General features: G+C 44.0%; 1 protein-coding gene and 1 long non-coding RNA gene across 7 annotated transcripts in view; one reads left to right on the top strand and one right to left on the bottom strand.

The window, feature by feature from the left end:
- Positions 1-26,921, top strand: part of FRY (FRY microtubule binding protein) — a 274,991-nt gene that overhangs the window by 35,559 nt on the left and 212,511 nt on the right.
- The window catches only part of LOC116668575, a 34,945-nt gene that overhangs the window by 5,053 nt on the left and 2,971 nt on the right, over positions 1-26,921 (bottom strand). For 2 of the 6 annotated variants that reach the window (XR_004325732.1, XR_004325729.1), the window contains exons 2-7: positions 22,811-23,058; positions 9,821-10,013; positions 8,445-8,567; positions 6,413-6,552; positions 6,233-6,289; positions 3,034-5,945 (exon numbers count right to left, since the gene is read on the bottom strand). This is a non-coding gene — a long non-coding RNA (uncharacterized LOC116668575). Of the gene's footprint in view, positions 1-1,713; positions 2,737-3,033; positions 5,946-6,232; positions 6,290-6,412; positions 6,553-8,444; positions 8,568-9,820; positions 10,014-22,810; positions 23,059-26,921 lie in introns of those variants that run through there. The other 4 variants (XR_004325730.1, XR_004325734.1, XR_004325733.1 and 1 more) reach the window with 4 other exon arrangements.

Raw genomic sequence — 26,921 nt, 5'->3', positions numbered from 1 at the left:
CCCAGAAAGCAACAAGAAAGATAGATCTGGGTTAATGAAGCTTCTCTGCAGCTCCCTAGGCTCTTGCCAGAAGACCTTTCACCTTGACCCCACTGCCCCAACCACAACTTCTACCCTCTTCAGCTACAGTTTTCTGCCCTCCGGCCTCTGCTCCTCTTCTGTTCTTTTCCAGTCTGATGTCATTTATCAAGCAGAAAAATCTCTCTGTATAAATAGGCGTCCAAATCTTTTTCTGTGGAGCAGTTTTCATAGCCTTCTCAGCAAGACGAAGACAAATTTGGAGCTGTGGGTTAAGGCCATAGTTTCAAGATTTGTTTTTAAACTTTCCTGAACTGGTTAAATACTTAGAAAATTAAAAGTACATACAAAGAATATTCACTTTTTTTTGGTTTTATAAGTTAGAATGTAATTTTTTAAATGACTGCAAACTAGTTTCTGCTATTGTATCCGTTTACTGCATGAGAAACCAGTCAAAATGCAGCAGCTTAATGCACGTTTATTGTTGCCCTACATCCGAGGCTCTTCACATCTGGGCCTGCTCGCCAGGGGCTGGGCGGCCCAGGACGCGCTCATTCACACGCCTGGGCTCTTGGTGTGGGCAGCTCGGATGGATGGGGCCTACTCCACGTGGTCTCTCATCCCAGGAAGCCAACCCAGGCTCGCTCATGTGTGGCCAGAGGGTTCTCAGCAGCAAAGGAGGAAGCCCCCGTGCACAAGTCCCGTTGCCAAAGCAAGGCACATGGGCACGCTCAGATCTGAGGGCTGGAGAGACAGTCCTCCTCTTGCTGGAAGGCGCTTCCAGGTCCTACCTCAAGTGAACAAACAGGAAAGGATTGTGATCATTTATCCTGCAGTCGACTGCAATTATAAGTATCATTTCATAGAAAAGAAGTATCTTACCAAAAAAAGGATAAAAATTCCTTAAGTGTCAAATATTTTTAGCTTTATGAAAAAACCTCACCACATTGTCCTTTATTATTATTACTAATACCAGGAACTGTTGAAAACTTCATTCCTGTCCCATTATTTTAGAAAACAGTGCTGGGAACTCTGATGTTAGGAAACTGAATCTGGCAGCGTTGCCTCGGATTAGAGAGAAGGGTGGGAGACTAGAGGGAGGGAGGCCAGATAAGAATCCAGATAAAAGATAACGTGAGAGCATGAAGTGGCCGTTGAAATAATGAGGGAGCAGGGAAATATGATAAGTAGCTCAGGGAGGCTGGGCTGTGTGCGTGTGTGCGCGTGCGTGTGTGCGTGTGCGTGTGTGTGTGTAAGTGTAAGGGAAAGGATGGAGTCCTGATTCTGGGGATTCCACTTTGGGATAATCCAAAAACTTGATAAGCATCCCGTATTGGTTTTCTATTATTGAGTGACAAGCTGCCACTAACTAAGCAATTTAAAACAACACCCACGTTTTATCTCACAGTTTGCTTGGGTGAGGAGTCCTTGTTGTCTGTGAGCTGGGACCCTGCTGTCTTCAAGCCAGCAAGGGGACGTCGAAGCCCCCACGTTGCTGCCAGATCTTCTGCCACCAGCCCGAGGAAGCGCTCTGCTTTGAAGGGCTCGTGTGATCAGATCCACCCTACTCGATAATCTCCCTGTTTTAAGGTCACTTCTGCCATGTGACATAACACTGCATAACACGATCGTGGGAGTGGTATCCCATTCATGGGTTCTGGGGATTAGGGCAGGACAGCTTTGGGGAGCAAGTTTAGAAATTCTGCCTACCAAGTCATCTCTTGGAAAAGGATCATGATACAATTAGATTTTTTTTCATGAAGATATAATTTTATTGTGAAATCATTATCATCTCACAGGATTATTGTTTGACGCATATATTAACAATAAGAAAATGGGTTGTGAATATAAAGAGCTGGAATGAGCACAGACCCACAGACTTGGACTTCGAAAACCACTTCCACTCCTTACAAGCCGGATGACCTTAGGCAGGTCAAGTGGCATCCAGGGAACATCTGTCCTCCTGAGGGTTTTATTACTGCCTGCCACTAGGTGTCACCTACACAGCTGGGAGAAGATAGGCTCCTGGTGGCTGTTTCCTCTCTCTCGGGGGCTGAGCTGGACAGAGATCTGTGAAGCCTCCCTGTTGTGGATTCCAGAATTCGAGCTCCTCGTCCCGGGGGATTCGGAAGCTTGGAGGGACCTTGAGGAACCCAGTTCTTCCAAAGGTGCGAGCCACACATGGGAAGGGGCTTATCGTCTGTGCAGTAGCGGGTGGGGATACGGGTGGCGATGAGGAGACGGGCTGGGATGCCTTTGTTAGGCTTTGCACAGTCCTTCACCAAGATCCTGCGGCCTGTCTGGTTTTGGCAGGGAAGTGAAGCTTTTTCTTGCCCTGCCCGCCTCAGCAGCATGGCTTGGCACCTTCGAGACAGGAGTGGATGATACGGGCCAACTGTGAAAACCAAAGTGCTGGCATTCAGGGTCCCCGAAGGAGGGGTGGAACTCCTTGTTGCAAAGGCCCACGTGACACTTGGCTGGACCATGTTCCCTGTTGTTCTTCACTGGGTCAAACAAACAAACTTTAGATACACCTCGGGGCCCCCAGGTTTCCAGGTCAGGAAGCTGGCAGGAGAGGGCAGAGCCGTGTAGATTTGAGCCCAGGCCCACTGCGTGCAGGGTGCCAATAGAATATAAGACTTGCCAAAGAGAACTCTCTTGCAGGATGTAGGATGCAGGCTTAGAAGGAGATGCCAGCTCTAAATTGATGCTTGTTACCTGTTGCGGTGAATGAGCTACAATGAGGGGATGCATGTCTGTGTTTGCTTCTTTAGCACCAGACTCCAATTATCCAACTCCTCTAGCAGTAACTGCACATGTCTTCATTAACCAGTACCACTGAGGGAAATACAGACCTCACCAGTTCAACAGTATGTTTTATTAATGCATATACTCTCTGTGCAGAGATCACTGATGTTTCAACAGCTTAATGGTACATGGAAGGCTTCAGCATTTTAAAAGCACACAGAAAAATGTAGAAGGTGAATTATAAGGGAATTGATTTTTTTTTCTTACCTTGTGTTATGGGAAAGTTAGTCTTGAGAGTTATCCCCAGAAGCTGGAGTCTGCAGCCTTTTATGACTTTCTCAAAAGGACATTAGAATATGAAGAAATAACAGGAAAACAAATCAGTTGTGACTTTGCAAAAGACATTTATCCAAGCAGATAATACAATAACTAAATCAAATAGTCAAGAGATGCAGACAGTGTAAAGGCCATGAAGGCCTGTACGTCTTAAGGTTCCAGCAATCCAGTGGGAGGCTGGGATCTGTGAACACCCGGGGGCCCCTGGCCCTCCCCTCGGCTGGCTTGTTCTCTGGTAGGGACCTGGGTTTTAGTCAAGGACCTATTTCTCCTTGCCAGTGAGTCTCGGCTTGTGTCTGTAACATGAATTCATGAAGTGTAAAACCCTGGGATCTGTGCACATGCCCGTGTCTTTTCTTAACGTCATTTATAATCAGATCCTTTTTCCTGTTTCAGTTCTGCCTTGACAGTCCTGAGTAGGTTTATTTTTTATGCTAGAAGTAGATTTGGTGATGAGAGGGTTTTATTTTTTATGTTAGAAGTGTATTTGGTGACGAGAGAGATTTCCAGGTTTTGCAAAAGGAGTAAGAAGGATGAATGGCGTTTTCAAGTTTTTACTGTGGATCAATATAATCCTCATTATGACCCTTTGAGATAGACTGTTACTAGGATCTCAGTTTATAGAAACCTAGGGCTCAGGAGGGTCTAGTGATGTTCCCAGGGACGTGGCTAGGATGGGACGGAGCAGGACTCCTAGCTGGGCCGGAGGACTCCGGACACCACTTTGGGGCGTCTGCCCATGGTGTTTGTCAGGAAGTGTGTGCTCAGCTGAGCCTGTGGCCGGAGCCTGCCACGTCCCCATGGACAGCATGTCCCCGTGGACAGCACGACACAGGCTGGCAGTCCTAAAGGGGGGGTCCCCAGCCCTTCAAATGTATGAGATGGGCTTTCGCCTTCGGGCCGTCTTTCTACCGCCCATTTCAAAGGAGGAACTGGTTTTTCCAAGCCCCACTCTCCTAATTTGCAAAATGGGTTGAATTTTTCCTCTACTTAAAATATATAAAATATAGGAACCTCAGACCACATAACGTAGTCATGTGCTCATGAAAATATCTTGAATCACCTCGTATCAGGCGTTATTGTAATTTTCTCTTATAATTCAGCTTTAATACATAGATGAGGCCTAAATTCTATTTTTCCTTGAAATTACCATGCCATTTTCTGATAAGAATTACTTTTAGATTCTTTTTTAAATACCGTAGATTGTATTTTGCTTCTTGACAGATATTTTGTGAGTTTTGTGTTTCCTCTGGAAAAGGGGGTAAGGGGGTACACCATTGAAAAACAACTTTAGAGCACTTTCTTGCTCGCCCCTAAGATAGCATTTAATGGAGAATCTCTACTCCCAGGGCTGTGCTGGCATCCTCACTCAGCCGAGTGTGCGGGAGCATTTTGAGATGAATTCTTAATCACATAGAATAAATTCTTCTAAGAGCAGAGGCCAGGCTGAGGGGAAATATGCTCCCTGTTCGTAAAGATTACCTTATTTGTCCATGAGAAAACCTCTCCTCTAGGGGTCACGTTTTCTCCCAGAATATTCTAGAATGTGACTTAGAAGAACACAGTAAATCAAATCTCGTCTCCTGCACATTGGTGAGTGTCACGGCCAGGCCATGACACAGTGGCCTGGTTGCATAGATTAAGCTGCTGAGTGACTTCTCCTGGCGGCCACAGAAGGCATCAAGTGTCACCTCGGAAATGGACCACAGGCCGGGATGCTCTCTGACTCAGAAGCAACCCAGATCTATGCAATAAAAGATAAAAAATGGCAACCAGTTTGGGTGGATCACCTTTCTTAAACTCAGTCAAACTTTTATTTTAAAAAAAGTCAAAATTCTTTTAGTCTCTCAAAAAAGAGACGTTATCTTCTACTCCAAAAACAGCCAGAGTTAGACTTGTGTACAAAATGCATGTTTAGTTGGTGACACATTGGAGAATTGTTTTTGTGAAGTAGCATGTTCCTTTTCTTCCCCATAAAATAATTTTTGAGCTGTAACTTTTGTTCAGATTATTAATGTGTCAGGTTTTGTACCCTAGCCAGTATGATTTTATTTAGCCTTATTAAAGTGCTGTGAATGTCAGAGTGGCTCAGTTCCTGTTTAAACCTTCCTATGCTAACATCATATATCCATCTGAAATTCCAAGATCGTGTGCCTCAAAATAATCAACAGGCAGATCATTTATTCAAAACTCAGTTTCCCTCTTCCCAAAGCTTAGGATCTTATTTATTCTTATTGTAAAACTGCTTAAAAAAACAGAACTGTGGAACTGCCCCAAATGAATCTTTGTTAATTTACTGAATATATATATACACGTGACTTTGATTTTGGTATTGATACAGAATCAGTTCAGCGATGGTCTTCGTGTGAATATTCCTGCTCTCGCCTTTCCCTATTTCCTGTCTTTTCTTCCTCTGCCCTGTGTTTCAGCCCACATCACTTCTCTAGTTGAACCATCTTTCTGGTGGCCCACCAGCAGGCATACCCCTGGGAATTAGATGAACTCTACCTACCTTCTCTCTTGAATTCAGGGTACTAGGTGTCCGGGTACTCCTAGCATGCAAGAAACTGCACAGAGCATTTGCATGTTTAGCTATGTTGCAAGCATGTGAGGGCAGGGGTTTATTTTATACCTTTCTGGGTTCCCATTTTTTAAAAGTATGTCTTGATGGCTTAAATTATTTTATCTTCTTACCTTCTGACTCCTCTCTTGAGTGATTTTTTTCATTCCTCTTAGGTGGACTGTAATGGCTTGTTCTACGTGGCAGTTTATGGTAAAATTTTTCTCTCTTCATCTATGTCTGCCTTTATTCTCTTTTCCCAAATCCACACCGATGTCACTCACTGCAGGGAGAACTCAGAGGTCAAATGGGAGCTGCTGAAAATGTCCAAGGCGCAGAAGCACAGCTGACTGTAGGAAGCCCCATCGTGCCATGCAGAGATAAAAGGGGAAAAACTCGAAAAAAGGAATTTAACCTGTTAGTATCAGGAACTTTGTCTTTAAATTTTTTTGGAGCCTAGAACTAGTGATTCTCAACCTCTTAGACTCCACTTCCCTTTTATTACAAATATTTTGTCACATCCCCTTTATTTTTCTGAAATGAAATTGAAAGATAATACAATTCACCTACCCATATAATTTCTTTTTAAAAAATCCATATTTTAATATTCATATCTGGATCTCATATCTGTAATATAAAAAGAGAAAGGTAAGGAAAGTAATTGGTGATAAACTACTTGGAATGTCAACACCCTCAGTACTCTGACACTGTTACATGGACAGACACACTGAAATAGTCAGATACACGCACCTGTCCGAGAGCCACCATGAATGCACAGTTTGGAGGTAGCAACGAACATAATACGTTGGAAGGGAGGCATCAGGGGAGTGGTCCAGGAGGTGGCCGAGAAAGGATAGTGGTGGTAGTGATGGTGGCTGGAAGGAGTTTGCCTGTCGGGGAGAAATGTAAAGAAAATGGACTATACTTCAATAAATACATATTTCATATATATATGTGTATATGTGTGTGTGTGTGTGTGTGTGTGTGTGTGTGTGTGTGTGTATAAATTGTTTGGCAGATTGGGGACCAGACTGATTATTTACTTTTGACCAGAATTACTGAGAATTACTTTAAAAGACCAGATGTTATCTGTGAGTTCCATTTTTAACAAATACATTCCTCAGGGATTTGTTTTTTCATTTTACTTCTTGTGTCAGTGAAAACACAGTGTTCGTGGTCAGATTTTGGACTGAATGCTAGTGATCATGTTATGCAAGTATCTGGAAACAAGAATTAGAAAAGAGAAAATGTTATCGTTTGTCATTATTTTATTTTATTATTATAGTTTATTATTTTGTATTGCCTTCATTCAGTTAAGTCATGTTAGAATAGCTGGGCACCCAAAGTTAGAGGCAGGCTGTGTGCTGAGCTATGCTTGGGGTTGGAATCGGAAGCCACAGCCGTACCACCTTAGGCAGTAACTTCTCCCTGATGAACCTCAGCTTTCCCATCTTTAGAATGGGGATAATACTGCCCTCATAAACACACACAGGTCTTTGAATTAAGTGCAATAACATGTAAATTAGCACATTGTGTGGCATCTAGGAGGCACTTAATAAATATTAAGTCTCTTATTAGACTAAGATATTTAACCCCGTTAAGAGTGGGTGAAATTTGTGTTCCATCACAGAACTAGTAAAGTTTATGAAAATTACATCTCATCAGCCAAGCAAGTATTTATTATCTGAATGACCTTGGCTTCTCTAAACTTTAGTCTTTTCGTCTATAAAATAGGGATGATAGACCAAGCTCAGAGAGTTGTTACGAGAATCAAGTGCGGTGGTACATGAAAAGTGCTGAGCACATTCGCTGGCACAAAGCAGTCTCTCCATACACATGATCAGTGGTGCAGTTATGCTGTTAATATCATATGATGCCTACTACGTGCCATGCACCTATCCTAACTCCATCTATAGTTCAGTCCTAAGTAGGGTGTATTTTTAAAATTTCATCGTTATTGAGGTGAAAGTAAATTTATAAAATTATTTATAAAATGGTATGATATTTAAATTGCACATCGTGGTGGCTTGATACGCATACACATTGTGAAAGTATTCCGCTCATTCGGTTATTTAACACATCCATTTATGTACTGTTAATGTTCCTATTTTTACATGGGCAGGAGCTGAAGAATGGGGAAATTAGATGTTCTGCTCAGGGTTACCAATTGGTTAATTGGTAAGGTTGGACTTGAACACAGACCTTCCAGTTGCAAGTCTGGAGTGTTTTCCACCCATGCCAGTACTGCCATGAACCTTTGCAATGTGCCAGGATAACCCTTTCCTTCAACCCTCACTTTAAAAATGATTCATAGACCAGTTTGGAAACCACTGGACAGAGTAACAAACGTTTCTTGAGGCCCCAGAGCCTCCAGTGACATTTTATATAGTACCAGTCCTGCCTAGTCCAAGCCCTGCTTTTCCAGGGAGGACGATCAGGATGGAACAGATAATCCTAATCTTAGCACCTCCTCTGTTTGTCAGTGCGTTTCTCCCCAGGGCCTGCGTGCTGATGCAGTGGGCTGTGGGAGCTGGGTGGGAAATTTGACCATTAGGAACTATTCAACACAGCTTACCTTTCAGTACTGATCACTGCTACCAGGGGCTGTGAACAGGTTTGACTTACCACCATCTATGTCATAGTGAAGTATTTTAATCTGGTTGCCAATCAGTGTTGATCATTTCTTGGGTTCCATTTAGAGCGAGAATATTTCTTAAGAAAATAAATATTTTGGTGGTACAGCTAGAATATAAACAAACATGCAAGTGGAGGCACTACCAACCCAGACATGTGTTGGGCTGTGGAAGTTGCCATTGTGGCTCCATGCGTTGTGTTACTCTTGGCACCCAGCAGGATGTTAGCAAGTCGGAAGTCGAGTTGATGGGAGCCAGCAAATGTTAAACACCTGCCAAAGTGAATTATGAAACAAAAATTTTCTTTATTGAAAATGTTTGTGCTTTTCAGTTCACCTGAACGTTGTAATGCTCTGCATTTCTGAGCCATAGGAAGGGCCTGAAATCTTGACCTTGGGGCGAAGCATCTTCTGTGGAGTGGAGGTGGGAGGCTGTCCTGTCTCCCTTCCTCTTTTGTATTCAAGGGCAGGCCTAGTTTTCAAAATCTCCATAAGGTCATCTGGTGATTTTGTGTGTGTGTGTGACTGAATGGTTGTGATGGAGAGTGTGCAGGCTCATCTGTGAGAGCAGAGTCTGTGCCAAAAGAATCCTTGGAACAACAACAGCAAAATTCGTAAGCTTCTTGTGAGTTTCACTGTGTTCTTTGAATGCTGGCTTCTTGAAAGGTCTATGGGCAGCCAGAGGCACAGCAAGGATTAGGCACAGCCAGAACTCACCATCTGCCCCTGCTCTTGGGAGTGTAAGAAGAAGATGGTAATTCTTCTTATTATTAGTTATTCATCATTGGTCATTAAGACTCCTCAGTCTTCTGCGGTTGGAGCTCATGCATTAAATTAAATGGACGTAAGAAACAGAAATGTCTGTCTCCCTTAATAAAAACTTGAAAAGAGTAGGCTCTAAGAAAACAATTTATAGTAAATTATACTTAATATTTATTTTATTTTCTCTTTGTTAGGCGGTAATACATTCAGGTTGAAGAAATGCCAAATGCCAACAGGATGGGCCTGTTACTTTTACTAAAATTCATATACGAAGGCAGATGTTTAACTGTGGGCCTTTACTGTGAGGAGCGTCTATAGTTCAGTCATCAGTAGTAGCAGTAGATTTATAAAATTTCAGCTTTGAGCAGGGACCCTGAAGTAGCCTAAAATTGTGCCCTCGACCAGAAACTTCTCAGTAATATCCTCACAGACAGCGTGTTTGGCTTTTGTTCAGATCCCTCCAGTGTCAGGAAAAGCTTTATCTCCGGAGAAGAGTCATTTACTCAGTGTATTTACTGAACACCTACTATGCGCCTGTCTTCATGGAGCTCACCTCAGCCATAAATGATAAATTCAGTAATTAAATAAATTAGATATGAGTGCTCATTTATTCCACGTTAAAATGTCTCTTTTTGCCAGAAAGTGTTCCCTTATAGTTTCTTCTCTATAATGGCTATTATTATATTTGAAGAAAATACCCATTGCCCTCTTAATGCACCTCATTTTCAAATTATACATGCTTAGCTGGTTAAGCAGTTACTTACACACACTAGTTTGCCGTAACAAAGTACCACATCCTGGGTGCGGCGAGCAGCAGACGTTGGCTCAGAGGTCTGGAGGCTGGAAGTCCAAGATCAATGCGTTGTCGGGATTGGTTACTTCTCGGCTTGCAGATGGCCGTCTTCTCCCTGTGTCTTCACGTGATCTTTTCTCCGTGTATGTCTGTGTCATAATCTCCTTTAAGGACACCAGTCAAATTCAATTAGGATGCTAGCGACCTTGTTTTAACCTAATTACCTCCTTAAAGACCCTACTCCAAATGCAGTCACATTCTGCAGTGCTGGGGGTTAGGACTTCAACAGAAGAATTTGGTGGGAGACACAATTCAGCCCATAACACATATTCTTAAATTGGAACACTCACAAGCAGGCAGATTACTCCACAGATAAGGAGTCAGGCAGTGTGGTCACATCCCCTGCTCTGGACATTACTTTTGAAAGCCCCGGCATATTGACTGACATTGAACTTGCAGTCAACAAGAAATGCCAAGTCTTTAAATGACTTGCTTTTAAGTCATACCTCCCTCCATCTTTTGCATAGATTATTCATTCATTCAGTTATTCATTCACTGAATCTGTCCTGAGCACCTGCTACTTTGCAGGTTCGCACAGACACTGGGGATTGCAGCAAGGAAACAGGCAGACAATGTCCCTGCCTTCTTTGGAGCTTAAATTATATCTGTGAAGGGTTTCAATAAGCAAGTGAACAAACAAACCTGTAATTATAAATTGATATGTACTATAAAGTGAATGGATATGTGAGAGGCACCCTACTTTTGATAGTTTTGGGGGAGGTGGTCAAAGTGCAGAGTTTGGAATAAAATACTATATTTTAAATTTGGCCCACATTCTGTTCTGCCCAGTCATTTACAGGAGAGATCCTGACTGTCATTTATCGTATACAGCATCTCCCCCGCCTTCACTTTACTCTGTAGTGTGATGAGTATGATACCTCTGGCTTCATCCAAATCATTCATCGAAAAATCTAACAGGTCGGAATATTACCAGTGTCATCATAGAACTAATGATAATGCCCCTGCGCTGCACACAGCTGAAGGTCTGGCCACCACATATAAAGTGGGACTCCAATTAGAAGTATTAACAGGAATTAAACTGCCTGCTGCTAAGTCTTCTCTATCACTACCCTGAGCCTAAAATGTTCCTCTGGTTGAACCACATTTATCACAAAAGGCCTCTGAAGTTGTCTATCTGATGATTCTTAAAAGGTCAAGTCCATTTTAAGTGTTTCACTCGTAATGTGAGGAAATGGAAGTTGTTTTCAGTCTAACCAGAAAGAACACCATTTGCGTAACAGAATGAATGCCTCTGTTTTATGGTGTAAAGGCTCAAAGATGATGTTGTCAGCTTCTTTTAAATGGACCTGCCCTGCCCATGTGGTCCCACTCTGGGACCGCATGGTCCAGGCCAGCTCTTACCCAGACCAGCTCTCTCTTCTTATGCTGGGCATCCTTGGCATTAACAACCAGTTCTACCCTGATCCAGCCTGGTTTCCCCCACAGGCACAGTCTCTGTCTTTGTCTGCAGCCATCACACCTAACATCTGGGTAAAAGGCACCTCGAATCGCGTGGCTGCTAGTCCCCTTAACTGACCCTCTTTCTAGTGGGGTCGGAAGAGTTCAGTCATCTTCAGAGAATTGGGGATTGAGTCGTTCACCCAGCAGGCACATCAGCCTAGACCATCAGGGGCCACTGACCCCAGAGGCGTTGTCACCTTCACAGCCGTGGCAGCAGACTGAGAGGAGAGAAAATGAAGTGCTTGCATAGACAGGCCAACCTGGCCTTGCATTTAGCACGGACCATGGCTGGTCGGCTTCATGAGCAGAGAGAGGCACCGTGGTAAGCATTTGTTGATGAAGACATTATTTGACATTAGTTTGCTTGTTGAATTGGCATGTTAGTAATCCACCATATACACAGAGTAAGTTAAATTGCAACAAAATTCATTCACTCATTTATTCACTCATTTGATATTACTTGAGCACCTATCTTGTCCCATATTTTTCTGAATTACTAGGATGACAGCAGGGAGTAAAACAGATAGAACCCCTGCCCTCACAGGTCTCATATTCTAATGAGGATGGGAGACAGACTGTGAATGTGGGCGTATGAATTATTTAGAAAGTGAAACATGCTTTGAATAAAATAAAGGAGGGAAAGGAGGATACAGTGACAAGGGGGTGAAATCTTACCTTATCGATGTGGTCAGGGCAGACTTGCCGATAGACAGAGACTTGCAGAAAGAGATGCTGTAAAGCATGTGGACGTCTGGGGAGAGGGGATTCAGGCAGAGGAGAGAGCAAGTGCAAAGGCCCTGGGCATGGCCTGTTTGAGGAACAGCAAGGAGGCCACTGTGGCTGGTGTGTTCCTAGTGCTTATTCTTTATCACTGGTGTTTCAGAAAATCAGATCGATTCTTCACAGGACTTGCCCTATTTCGTTATTGCTGAGTTTTTTGTTGTTAACTCAATGTGTTTGAGAAAAGAATGTTTTTGTTCCACTGTCGCTGTTATTACCTGGCTAAGGAGGTAATCCCAGAGTGTGTGTGTGAGTGTACACTTATATGTATGTATGTGTATCTATGTAGATGCGTGTTTAATGATGTTAGGAGAGCAGTTGAGACGCAGATTTTTATGTTTAAATGTGAGCATGTGAGAGTCATCTCCCTGATTGAAAACACCCCTCTGGGGCCTGTTACGCAGCTGCTGTTACGATCAGTCCTGCCAGTGCAATCGTTTTCATCCTCCAGATAAAGCCCAGGAGGTGGGTAATGGCCAGAGTAGTTAGAAATTTGAGTGAGAGCTCTGGTTGTTTACAGGCTTCCGCACACCTGTGTCAGACTGCTGCCGGAGCAATCCCATTGGCGGCAGACAGTTTAACAGGCAAAACCTGGGCTGACGTTGCTTCCTGACGCCAGGCTTTCTTTTCAAGCGCGGTTGGTCTTCCCTGACCTCCTGGTAGGCTGCTTCTGGGCACCATGCATCCTGAGAAAGGCTGGGAGGTTTTTTTCGGTTACAAAGCAAACAGTTTTCATGCTTCCGAGTGTTTCCATGCGTCAGCATCTGAGACATGACCTGTGTTGGGAGCGGAACGTGTGCGGGTGATGCTGTGCCGGGAAGGCTGGCTCAATGGTCCTGCCGGAGTGGTTCAGACAGCCCAGGGGGCCATGGCTGTCCACCAACACGCCGGTGACCCCCGAGGACACCAGGACACTTGAGGTACCAGGGAAGCAAAGGAATAAAACTATAACTGCTTCAGAATTGAACTCCGAAATGCACCAACAAAACTTTAGTTGGTCCTGGGAGGAAAGTTTGCAAATATAAGAACAGTGTTTGGACTGAATCTTTGGCCATAACCACCTTATTTAAATGCCTCAATCTCTCCATTGGTGAATGCAAAGGCATGGCAGACCTTCACATGATGGGAAGGTGTGTTAATTAGTTCTTTATTGGAAAAGAAAGTCACAGTGAGCCGTGGTGGTCTTTCTTGGTTGGAGCTGGTGCTTTGAAGGACCGACTGGGTAAGTGTGTCCTAGTAAAATTAAGTCTTTTCATTGACAAGTGTTTTTAGAGCCTTATAAGATTTCATGGATCACATTCTGCGTCTGCCTGGTAGCTTCTAAGGATTGAACATACGGCATTTAAGGAAATTTTGGGGTAATGACCGGAGATTTCAAAATTCATCTCTAGAATTACATCTCTCTGATTGGACATTTTAGTAGAAACAGGCTATCCTGTACTGTCCTGTGATTTTTAGGCTTTGGTTTGTATGAAGCAATTAATTGTTCTCCTTTCTATTGTGTCTGTGGATTTCTACAGAAAACCCCTTGACAGATGCACAACGAGAGAATATATTTATATATTTAATGTATTGAGAGAGATGCCATCCTAGCCATTGCTTGTGGGCTCACCCACAGAAATAAACCTCAGCAAGCATTTTACAGGATTACTGATGGTCCAGGCAGCATCGCAGATGCTGGTAATTCAGTGATGAGGGGCACCTCCCACTTCTAGCAAGGAGCTCGCAGTCTGGTGGGGAGGCAGGCGAGTAAACTAATTATCAAGCCCATGTAACACATGCTACTGGAGCCCAAGGAGGAGAACGGGGGAGGGTCAGAGCCGAGAAAGAGGGAAGAGAAGGCAGCATGTACAGGGTAAAGCGTCACCGTATGTGGCAGCGTGATGTTTGGGGGACTTGCCGACAGTCCCCTGTGGCTGAAGCACTGGGTTGCGTGAAGTTGGACAAGTAGGAAAGGGTATAGTTTGACAACGAAAGGGTGAGCTTTACCCCACAAGTGATAGAGGACGCTTGAACTATCTGCAGCTGGAGGCAGGACTGCAAGACCTATAAGGAGGCTGTTGCAAGAGCCCAGCAAGGAATTACCAGGACCTGAATTAGGACGGTGGTAGGAATGAAGATGACAAGACAGAGACGAGGTATTTAAGAGATGGAATCGACAGGGCTTGCTGAGTCTCTGGATGTGGGGGATCAGTAGGAAGGGGGTTCTTGGCTTCCTAACTTGAGTGACTTAGTAAATGGTGGTGCCATTCAGGCAGTAAAGGAGATGGTGGGAACTGGGGAAGGGAAGTGGTGCGTTCAGGTTTGGAGGTGTTGAATTTCAGGTGCCTGCATGGTACCCAGGTGGAGCTGGACAACAGAATGTAAAGTAGTATAAAGGGATGGGGAACTGAGCAGGATCTAATGAAAGGATTAGAAATAACTCAGGAAGCGTACACAACCGCTAAAGCGAAGGGTTCAGATGAAATATCCGAAGCAGTACTTTCACAGGAGAAGAAAAGGGACTCGGTGTGGAACTCTGAATTACTCTTACATTTGATTGAAGGGAGGGGTGGAGGAGGGGGGAGCCCTTAAGGCAATAAGACCAGTCACAGAGGAAGGAGGGGAACAGAGGAGACTGAAGCCACAGAAGCCAAGTAGAGTCAAAGTGTCAAAAAAGAAGACTGCCGAGAGGCCAAGAAAGGTGAGGACAGAAGGTCCCTGGGGTTTGGGCCTTGGTGGTGGCAGCCCACTCACTCCCAAAGAGCTGGAATGGCAGTAAGTTGGAAAGTGAGAGGGATGAGGGAGGGTGGACAGAAAGGGTGTGTGTGTCTTTAAGAAACTTGGCTGTAAGGAGGAGGGGGTTGCACGTTGTGATTTCATCAGGTGCTGCTGAATCCTTAAATTAGACTCTCCCCGGCCTAACTGACCACGTGCAGGCAAGGAATTCTCTATCATTGTCAAATCCACAGGCTCCCTGCAGCATTGTTTTAAAGCATAAGGGTAAAAATTTTTACATTAAAAGTCAACCCCAGCTAGACACCTGCCTGGGACTTTCTAACACCTCTGGCTGCTCCTGAGAATCTCAGAATCTCATTAGAGATGTTCTGGTCTTAGTGCTTTGAATAGGATGGGTGTGGAACAGCTCCACTGAGAAATCAATGACCTGGCGCCCTCCAGGCAGGAACTTGGTTGTTTGCAGAAGGGAGCTGGATTTCAGTCCGTCCAGTTCTCCCCCGATTGGAGACCTGGGTTAAGTCCCTTACAACTTAAGCTTGGGTTTTCTATCTGTATAATGACTGAATCTGATTTAGTGACTTATCAGACCCACCCCATCCCGGTTCACCAGACTTTGATACCAGCTTCAGAGTTTCTTTCTTTCTTTTTTTTAATAACATTAATTATCAAACTCAATTTCTGAAAGTCAGGAATCTGAGAGTTGTTTAGTTGGGTGTTTTTTGCTTTGGCTTTTTGGTAGAGAAGGTAATTAGGTTTATTTTTTAACAGAGGTCCCAGGGATTGAACCCAGGACCTCATTCCTGCTAAGCATTCACTCTACCGCTGAGCTATACCCTCCCCCGCACCCCCGAGCTTCTTTTGTTTCCCCTTCCCTGTGCCTCCAGTGCTTTGCGTCTCCTACACACGCAGCCTCTGTAGTTCCCAGTCTACAACGCGCTGCCACCAGAGTGCCCCATCTGCAGCCAACGCGGTTGGAAATCGTGGTGGGGAAACAAGGAATCAAGCACCGAGAAAATCAGGGACCGTTTTCTTCTGGCTTACTTTCCCCTTGGCTTTTTGCCTCCTTGCACTGCCAGCTTAATCACCGTCTTGGCTAAAATGGGAGTTTGTTCAAACAGGTATCAAACAGCCTGAAAAATTATGGACAGCTTCTGCCTGGAGAAGATCAAAGGCCTGGAGCAGCCGGGGTGAACTCACTAAAGTGCTTTGACCCCCTGCCACTGGTTAGCATATTTGCTCTGATTCACTTTCCCCAGTAGCTGTTCATTCCGTAGCGAATGACCCAGTGCCTCCCGTGCACTGTGGTTACTGTGTTCACCTGGGGTCCCAGGGCACAGGAGTGAAACGGTGAACACAGTGAACATGGAATCTGCCCCGGTGGGGTTGATAGTCCAGAGAGGGAGGAAAACATTGAAAAAAGTTACCCCAAAAACTGCATAACTACACATTGTGATAAGGGCTATTAAAAAAAAAGATTAAAAAGCAATGAGAAATTTTAACATTTGGTCTGGATTTCAACCAGGATGTCAAGGGAAGGGTTCTGTAAGGAAGTTATGTTTAGACTGATGGGAGGACAAACAGGATTTAGCAAAGCAAGGAGACCAGAGAAAGCCTGCAGGTGGGTGGACCAGCACTGCTTAGACCTGGGGTGGAGGAGGGCGAGGTGACCGGAGAATTGGTGGGGGTAGGGAGCAAAGGGAGACTGGAGACGCTGGCAGAGCCAACCACGCAAGACCTAGAAGACCAAGAAAGTAGGGGGTCATGGAAGCAAAGGAAAGAGTTTTGAGATGGCTGGAGGTCAGCACAGCAAAGGCTGCTGAGATGCTATCAAAGTTAAAGCCTGAGACATGCCCATTGGCTCACTGGCGGCTACTGTCACCTTAGCAGGAGTGTGGCTGCAGGAGACAGGGAACTGGTGAAGGGGAAACAGGGTTGGGGGGCTGGGGGTAAGACAGGGGTGCAAAGGCAGCTGTGCTGAGACACTGAGCTCTGCCTGGAAAGCCGGGAGATCAGGTAGAAATTGGGGGGAATGTGGGATAAAAGGAAGGGTTTTGTATTGCTTATTGGTTGCTTTTCAGATGAGAGGTATTCAGCGTTTTAATAAAGATGGAAAAGGTCTCATAGGAGGAGAAAGGTTCCGATACAGGCGAGCCAGGGAGGCAGAGACCGGCCAAAGAGGTGGTTCCTCCATCCCAACAGGAGATGGGAAGGTGCTTCAGGGATTTGGTAGCAGAAAAATGGGAGCCTTTGCATCCCATGCCGCCTGTGAGGCAGTCGTCCCTGAGAATGGGCTGGCAGGAGGGGAGTGGGAAAGGCAAGAAGTGACAGCTGCCAAGAGGGGCGCCTGCTAGCCCTGAGACCCCGGGGGTAGGGGCGGCCTGGTTCCTGGTACCTGCTGGCAGGGCTTTCCTACTCACCACCTGTCCCCCTGATCCTGTCAGCGTTCTTAGAAGTGTCTAAGGTCAGTGTTTTGATTTTGTTTGCTGTGGTTTCCAATGCCAGATTACACCTCCGTATATAATTTCCTTACAAATCCTCAACGGTCCTGCCGTGGGAGCCGTGCATTTGGCTCCAGTCATTTTGCTTCCCCATGTAATTTCTAATTAATTTCATGGTCCTCCCCTGTCCAGGTTCTTGCTTTTTTACCCTTTGAGTCACTTACTTTGGCCTTGTGATTTGAAAAGGACACAATTCTGTGTCTGCCTTTCTGGTTGTTCTTGTAACTACAGCTCGTAGTTCAGTCTGCCTTCCATCCCATTTTTATAGAACACATTATGAAGTTGGAATCTTTCCTGCAAGCCCACTTGTGAAAATATCCAAATACTTTGCCTTGTGTATTCTTTGGCCTCTGCCTCCCCCTTCATCCCCCGCCCCTAGGAGCTTTTAGGCAATGCTTGTGGCAGTAACTAGACTGCTAGATCCCTCCTTCCTTCCCCCGTCCCCGTTCCTCTTATACGCCGGGCACTCCCCAGGGCCCTGCTGCTTCTGCCCTTGGGCTTTGTATTTGTTTAGTTTCTGCTCTGTGTCCTGTGCTGGACTCTCCAGACCTCTGTGTCTTTGCTCCAGATACCCAGAGTCTTTTTTTCCTTCCAACGTTAATCTGTAACAGGGGAGCCCCCTTGGAGGAACAAGTCTTCTTGTTTGGGGTTCATACCAGGTAGCTTTAGCAACAATGAAGGCCAAGGAAGGGAACTAACTTGGGTGAGCATTTACCTGTGTTCGGTGCATGTCTTACGCTGTAGGAACCCTTGCAGTCATCCTGCTGTAGGGACTGCTGGTCCCAGTTGATAGACAGATAAACAAATCCCAGATTCAGTGACTTCTTGATAAATATTTCAGGGCCAGGACTGGAAGCCATCCTTCTTCTCAGCCTTAAGCGCGAGGGGGCCGGAGGTTATCCCTGTGCGTCCTCTGGACCCTCATGAAATAGAGGCCTCAGTTTAGAGCATGGACCTTGACTTGATTCTGATTTTGAACTCCCCCTGATTTGGGGGTGGCTTGCCTGGCAATCAGGTGTCTTTAGTCCTCTAGTCCAGACAGGAATCTCCTTCACCACTAGGTGGCGATGTAGCAGCACCACAAGTGGTCCCCGGGCAAATGGACAGGACCTGGGAACAAGGCTTCTGGAGCAAGGGCATTCCAACTTTTTTTTTTTTTTTCCTTTAAATAATTTCTTGAGGTGAAATTAATTTTACACAAAGTTATCCATTTTAAAGTGACAATTCAGTGGCATTTAGTGCATTCACAGTGGTGTACAACCACTACCTGTATCTAGTTCCAAACCATTTCCATCACTCCAAATAAAACCCCTTAACCATTAAGCAGATTCTCCCCATCCCCCTGCCCTGTACCCCTGGCAACAGCCAATCGGCACTCTGTCTCTATGGATTTACCTATTCTGGGCATTTCTTATAAATCAAATCATACAACATATGACCTTTTGTGTCTGGCTTTGTTCTCTTAGCATAATGTTTTCAAGGCTTACTCATGTAGCATATGTTGATGTTTCATTCCTTTTTGTGGCTGAATAATATTCCATTGGATGGATAGACCACAATTGAGTTATTCATTCATCTGTTGATGGTACATCTGGGCTGTTTCCACCTTTTGGCCATTGTGATTAGTGCTTCTATGAACATGGGTGAACATATATTTGAGCCCCTGCTTTCAATTCTTTGGGGTACATACCAAGAGTGGGATTGTAGGGTCATTTGGTAATTCTGTGTTTAACTTTTTGAGGAACTGCTAAATGTTTCCACAGCAGCTGAACTGTTTTGCCTTCCCACCAGCAGTGTAAAGATTTGAAGACTTTTTTGACCGTGACACACAATGAGAAACACATTTTACATTGCAACCCAGCATTTCATGTGTGTTTATGTATTTCTATAATATATATGTATATGTAATACATATTTGTATGCCTATAAAATACAAGTTTCATGAAATAATCTCACCCTTATTGCTACATGGTGCACTCTGATGTGTCCTATCCTTTTTTATTAGAAAAATATGCTGGTTTTGATCCACCAAATTAGTTCCACAACTCAAAGCAAAATGAAATCTTAAAAATTAGTTTAGCTGTTATGATCAGAGTATTATTCTAAGTGCAAGTAATATCATATCTTATCATTTGGATAGTCAAAGAATTTAGGTTTTCATCAATTTATCAATATACAAGTTTGTGGGGGAGGCTCACCCAGCTTATGAAGATGACACTTTATGTAGTATATTCTCAAACATGGACAGTGTAGATCACATACAAATGTGAGTCATATTGCATGTACTTGACAGAGTCTGAGGATTGTAATTAGCTGGTGATCTATAGTCAAGCAGCACGTTTTTGGATAGGTATAGTGCCTGTGGTTTCTAGGGAAAGCCCTGTCATGCGTGTTTCTGTCACTTACTGAAGGGCTCAGTTCTTCATATATCCCTTGAGTCTTTCACAGTAGAGTAAGACACTGAAGGGCGCAGTGCACATGGCAGAGCAAGTGATGGAAGGAGAAAGAGGCAGAATCAAGAGAACTGGGAGAAAAGCATGAGAAGCTACTCACATGGGCAGCGATCGTTTCTAACCATCTTCAAGAACTGCCTGAAACTGTGAGCCCACCTGGAAGGAGTCGTGTTTGGGACCAGTAGAGACTAGTGGTTAGAGGAAATTTCACTGAAAGGAGTGAAGGATGGATACAGCCAGGTCTCCAGGCAGGATTGAGGGGGCCAATGGGCTTAGATGAGAAAAGATTACATTTTACTTCTCATTAAACTCTAACGGAAATTTATATTTTCTTCACATTGCATATATAGGCAACAAACATAATATTAGCAGAGCTTAAGACTTCACTACCAATTGAAATCAAATATTTTCATCCCATTACAGTTACTTTACGTAGATTTCAATATTGTTTGTTTTATTTAAAAATTATAATAATTACTAGGCTTGTCACTAGATTGTTATTTAGCATATTATTTAAAATGCATATATACAATACCGCAATTTAAAATTTGGTTTTTAAAATAATTTGAGAACTGTATTTCAAAATAACTGGTTCCCCCTTCTACACTGCTGGTGGGAATGTAAATTGGGGCAGCCATGGTGGAAAACAGTACGGAGGTTCCTTAAACTAAAAGTATAGCTATCCAGCGATTCCCCTCCTGGGTGTATATGCAGAAGAAATGAAAACACTAATCCAAAATAACTTGTTCCCTTTATAATCCCATGTCTTTGGTCTCATTCGTGTGAACACATTATGAGAAGGATCCCATTGGCTTTGCTGATGGGGTTCATGCCCTAAAATGTTAAGGACCCCCTAGAGCTGCACTCCAGTAAGGGAGCTGGTGGCCACGTGGAGCGACTGAGCACATGGGCTATTTGTGGCTACTCCCTACTGAGATGTGTTGTGAAATACACAACGGATTTCAAATATTTAGTTTAAAAAAAATGAAATGTTCCGCTAACGATTTTATATTTATTACATATTGAGATGATAATATTTGGGATATATTGGGTTGAATAAAATGTACTAAATTTAATCTCACCTCTTTACATTTAGTTATAATAAATGTAAGTACTGGAACATTTTCAGTTGCATATGTAGACATCACTGACCTGGCGTCAGGTCTGAGCTCCAGCCACGTAGCCAGCAATTATCTTTACTATGGTTATTATCATTATTCCACCATGTCCTAGCTGTCAGATCCCCATAAATTTCCAATTCCTCAGAGAGTATTGCTATGTTCATTCCAGATTCAGCCTTCTTCCTAATACATTTCATTTACTGTCAGAAATGCACCATCTTATCTTACCCAAAAGTCCAACAGAAGGCCCACTTCTGTATGCCTTTTCCTTATTATTCTGCTGCTCTTTGTTTTAATGAACATGAAATTTAAATTATATGTAAGAGTGATATACAAAGTTGAGGATAGAAGAATTTATAGACAGTGATTTTTTTTTTAATTTAAAGAATAAGAAAAAAAAGGGGAAATTCCAAGGGGTGTTCCCTCGGAGAGCCAAGAAGATGGAAATAAGTTTTGAGGTCGGGTGGAGTCTGGGGCAGACTGCCGTTGCCACTCACCTGTATTTACCAGAGAGGCTAAAGTAGCTTTTGGATAAAACCCAAGCAAACCAGCAGCAGACTCCTGGAATTTAGAAGTGGCCGCTTAAAGAGCAGGACAGCCCTGATGTGTCCCTAAACTGGAAGTCCAGCAGGCTGTGTTCAGTAGCTGGGAAGGTGACAGTGTGTTTCTTTAAGAGGGAAGGGCTGAGGAAGGACCTCCCATGCTTTTGTTTGTCTGACCCTTAAACTGATGGAGCCCTGAGCATCTTAACACTAGTGCCCTGGGAATACAAAGCCATTTCATCTACAGAATCTCAGAGGAGATTCTGAGATGAAACAACAACTTTCTGTAGACACCAGATAGTAGAGCATCACATGCACCTTATGGATGAGAAGGGAATTGCTCAAACACAAAAGTGGATGACTGTGGCCAGGACCCGGTGGGTTAGGGGCTGACCATGAGCTTGGGTTTCTCCATAGCTGACGGTGTGAGGGTCAGAATCATGACCTTCCACCTCGGCTTCGCTGGGCCTCTCAGAGAGACCTCCCCCACCCTGGCTGTCTGCAAAGATCATTATTCCCCCTGCTGGCTCTCAGCTGAGCCACGCACTTGGAACTGCCCTCCCCACCAGCCCGTTAAGCTGCTCCCTTCCATCATTGAGACGGTTTCTAACAGCCCCACCCTCCTACACAAAGCACTGCCTGTCTGGTCAAAGCAGGGTGGTGATTTCCCCACCCTTTCTAAAAACATGCCTTGCCAGACTGTCTCTATCCTCCAAAATATGCTTCACAGCTACGTTTTCTATCACGTTTGAACTGGGCCTGTGGGAGGAGCATATGATGTAGGTGCTTCTCTGATTCACTGCTGTCGGGCTCAGACCTCAGTCTCCAAAGGCAGGAATCAGAAGGCCCTGAACCACATGGCTCCAGGAACAGATGGTCATTTTAAAGATTTTGAAGGTTTAATCAGCGATGCTTAGTGAGGTAGACACTTCTTGTTAAAGCATTATTCCCAATGCAGGGACACTCTATACACCTTTAATTCCTTGGCTGAACAATTCTCGATCTCAGGGGTAATAACCTGGCTTCTGCTGTGGTTTGTCCCTGGTTTACAGGACATGCCCAGTTGTATCATTTCCAACAGTTTTCCTCTAAGCTGAGTGAAGCATTTTGATGTTGCCTCATTAATTTCACACTAGACAGCTCCATCACCTTCATACTGATTTATCTCTTTCTAATTCCCAATTATTTTTTGGTCCTGTGTCAGCCTCTCCTACTGGTCAACCAATGTGTGCTTTATATTGGGTACTTTTGATACTAGCTTTATCAAAACATAATTGAGCGAGTGAATCTGTTGTCCCCAAATTCAAATCCTATATGCCAAGACTTACATAAAATAGTTTATTGCCCAGAGTCCTGCTTTCATCATGCATGGTTCCTCCCAATAGTATGGAAACTCAAAGGCTGGGCTGTCCAAGAGATGAGGCAGTTTGGTGGTAAGAAGCAACATCCTTCATTTGGTAGAAAAGTAACTTGTCCAAGGTCAGAGTATCAGGGTCAGAATTAGGAGCAGAATAAGCTTCTTGATTCCTAGTCCTTCAGCCTTTGTTGGTAGGTAACTATAAACAAGTGATCATACCTAGACGAAGGAGAAACATTAGCATATGGAAAATTTAAGTAGAGAGCATATAAAGAAACTAATCAAAACTTCTGATTTTTTCCAGTCTCATTGACTTAAAATGGTAGATTTCAGCAATGATACACGTTAAATGGTACCTCTGAGGAAATGTTGATCTGACCCTTAGGGCTTAAACTCTCATTTATTTTTATGTATGAAACTGGGAACATTAGTGGGAATATTAACTCTAGCCCAAAAAAGTACTTAATTTTTATCACTAATGGAAGTAGCTTATCATAGTTGAAAAATTTTAATGTAACTATGAGAATGCTGCCTTTTGGTGTGTTAAATTATCATTCCTACAGGGAAGAACCAACATTGCTTAGTTCTCTTTTAGACGGAAAAATAATGTTTGGGGAAGAGGGATGATGAATATAAATAGAATTGTTTTTTACTTTAAGTATTATCTATCTGCATTTTTGGTAAATAATGATGTGTGAAGCAAACGCCATTTCTTTACCTCAGAAAGGACATAATATTTTATAACCATGTATTTGTTGTTGGCTCCTATTGTGGCCAGTTACATCGGACCTGTTAGTATCCGGTGTCAGTGATTTCTCAGGTTGCTGGCAGTACGTGAAAATAGCGTGGGAAAGTTATCAGTGCTTCTGTGGTAAAGGCCAGTGGAGAAAACCTTCCACATTTTTTCTTTCCATGCACGTCTGTCAAAACAATATTAAATACTATGTGTGCCTTGCATTTGCTCTGCAGAAATTGAGGTCAAATCTTTATATTTATTTGTGCAAAATATACTTGAACCTCAACATCTCCTAGTTTGAGCTTGAGGTTAATAATATCCAAACATGCGGGCCCTACTTTGAGAGGTTAATGGGAAGAGTAAAGTACGTAAATATTGAGCTGATACCAAGCTGACCAGAGCCTCTGCTCGGCTTTACCCTGGGCACCGGAAGTTAGAAGCACTAAGATATTAAGTAATACTTTTTTTGTATGTACATGCTTGGCTTTCTTTATCTTTGCAAAGCTTCAGCCTTATCCAGGTTGTCAGCAGAGGTGGCTGGAGGCGGGGACCCTCTGTGATGAGCAGGGTCCCCTTCCCCTGCCCCCTGTTCCTAGCCTGACTCTGGAGCGAAGAGGGCATTTCGTGCTGGGTATTCTGGGTTCATTCTTAGCTGTAGATCCACTGTGTAGCAGTTGTCATCTTCTGTGCGTTCATCTAGTCTTCATAAAAGAAGCTGAGTGATAAGCAGTATTTCACAGACAGGGAAACCAAGGCCACGAGATGTCCCATGGCTCTGCTAACAGCGCAGCTCCTGTGTGTGAGAGCAGGGACTCCGGTCTCCTGTGCTGCTCCCCTTCCAATGAATAGCCTTTGAATGTTTGCTCTCAAAGTCACCATTCAATTGTCTGGAGCAGTGTCGAGGGAAAGGCCCGACTTCCGGTGCACCGATATGAAGCTGCTGGGGTGGGGACTGAGTTAACAGGCACCTTTGTCCCAGTTCACCACCAGGATGGCTCAGGGCCACTTGCAGAGAGATGCCCCACAGGTGCCCAGCAGACCCGCCCCTTCGCTCAGCTTTGTCCATACAGGCCCCCTGAGATACAGCCTAGCAGTGTCTCCACATCACGGCTCAGCACATGTCATTCCTTCTATCCCCTCTAAACTCGTGAAACACGCTGGTGAAACGAGCTCATGAAGGAGGCCTTCCCTGGGAGAGCAGTAGGGGGATGGGCTTCAGGCTTCTTCCTCTTCTCATGCTGAAACCTTCTAGAACGTCCCACTGCCCTAGACCAACGTCCAGTCTCCTTATCGTGGCCCGAGGTTCCTTACCAAACTCCTTTGCGGGGAGTTGGGGGAGAGGTGAGTGGGGAAGGAAAATAGGTTCTGCTGCTGTTTGTTAAGGAAAATGATTTTCAGAGATACGATTTTCCCTGTTGATGTCTGAATCTGTGCAGCAACAAGCTGTGCTTCAGTGAAGTTCCGTCGCATTCAAAAAATTTAAATATCTTTCAGTTCACTTGAAAGAATGATTTGCACTGGATGGAGTAATGGAGTAAATGTTTTCAAAACTTGCAGAATCTATTTTGGTGAAGATTTGTATATGTGGGTTGGATTTTTTTTTTAAACAGAGATGATTATTGCATTTCATGTTTATGAAAGGAATGTTGTGTGGCATCATTATTTTTTCTCTAATATTTCTTAATGGGATAGATCAGCCCAAATTCTGCATAGATAGGAATAGAAGCTTGTGGTCTATCTCAATTATTTGTTCTTTACAGTATCTCTAAAAGGCCTTTTATTCTACTGCCTGAAGGAAAACAAAACCCTTTCTCCGTAATTGTCACCATAGATCTCAGCTGCTCTTTCTAACTCCATCCAGGCGATGCTTAATTTGACTTGGAACTGTTCTTATTAATACAATGTATAATAGTAGGAATATAATATATTTAATGCTGTTCTGGAACTTGAAACTCCAGATCAAAAATTGATAAAGCAATTTTTTTCTTACATTAAGTGGTTTTCCTTTGTTTCCTCGGGATGCTGGTAAAAACATTCTGCTCTGCCTCATAGATTCTGTTCATGAGTGTACATGTCACTCTGTGATAATTACACGTGTGTAACCACGTGCAGCCATCCACAGGGAAAGGGGGTGGATTCCAGCCCTAACCCAATCAACTCAATCAGACGCTTTAAAATCATTAGGTAATGGCTCTCCGTGTTGGCAGGCATCCAGATGGTTTGCCTCACTTTGTTTTCACTTTTTTTTTTGAACACCACACATTTTGGTCTCCAAAAAAATTGTCAAAAATACTAAGGAAGGGAAAATTAAATGTGAATGGAAACATAATTCGATTGCACTTCTGTTGCACATTTTTTTCACAGGCAACAGCCAGCACTAGGCATGTATGACAAGTCTGTTCATTCAGTGACTTGCTCAATGTATGTATTTTGCATGAGGACTCACTGTGCTCAGAGCTGTGGGGGTACACAATGGGGTGACACACACCTCTTCTGGAGGGAGATGGGACAGCAGTTATAATAGGAATCCAGGCAGGATGTGGGGAAATGCTATCGATTGTAACATGCAATCCATGCCCCCTTGACCACCCTCACTCCACTCGGCCACCCGCAACCTGGGATAGGAGTGACCACGTGGTCTCTGCCTTCTGGAAGGAAACACCCTTGTCTTGGTTCCTGCTGCGCTGCCCCAGGCTACCACCAGCCCGTTAGGTATCTTGATCACAGACAGGCACCCTTTCCTGCAGACTGAGTATCGGGCAGAGGTGGCCCCACGGATCGCCATCCCTTTATAGCTTGGAGGGTTGGCATCAACACTAGGTTTCCATCCTCACTTGCCCCACCCCCACCCCAGGTCAGGGGTCCTTGTACTGAATACAACCTGTGCAGTAAATCAAATTAATAGGAAAAATCATGGCATTCTCCTCTAGGCTCATTTTGCATGGGACTGCAGCCCCCAGGTAACAAGTCTTCCTCCAGACTAAAGCCAGAGGGGAGGGTAGTGAGTAGCCCTGGAGAGCCAGTGCCCGGAAGTGCTCCTCTTGGTGCTGGTGAGGGTCTCAGCCCCTCTTCCTGAGCTTTTGCTCAAGAAGTTGGTAACCGTGATTCTGGCCTTACTTGTGACTAAAATTCATACATACATAAAATTGAGAAGAAATGACTCAGATTTTAAATTTGCTAGACCTCGATTTTACCAGCTATTTGACTTTGACCTGATTTTATTCCTCTTTTAAGTTCCATTTTCTCATCTGTAAAATGGGGCTGTTAATAGTACTTCATAGGTTTAGGATGTGGGTGAAATATGATTAAAAAAATTGGTATTTTCAGTGCAATTTTGCTTTTTCAG

The sequence above is a fragment of the Camelus ferus genome, chromosome 14, assembly GCF_009834535.1.
Source record: "Camelus ferus isolate YT-003-E chromosome 14, BCGSAC_Cfer_1.0, whole genome shotgun sequence".
In the NCBI taxonomy this organism is placed as follows: domain Eukaryota; kingdom Metazoa; phylum Chordata; class Mammalia; order Artiodactyla; family Camelidae; genus Camelus; species Camelus ferus.
This window is presented reverse-complemented; position numbering and strand designations above follow the sequence as displayed.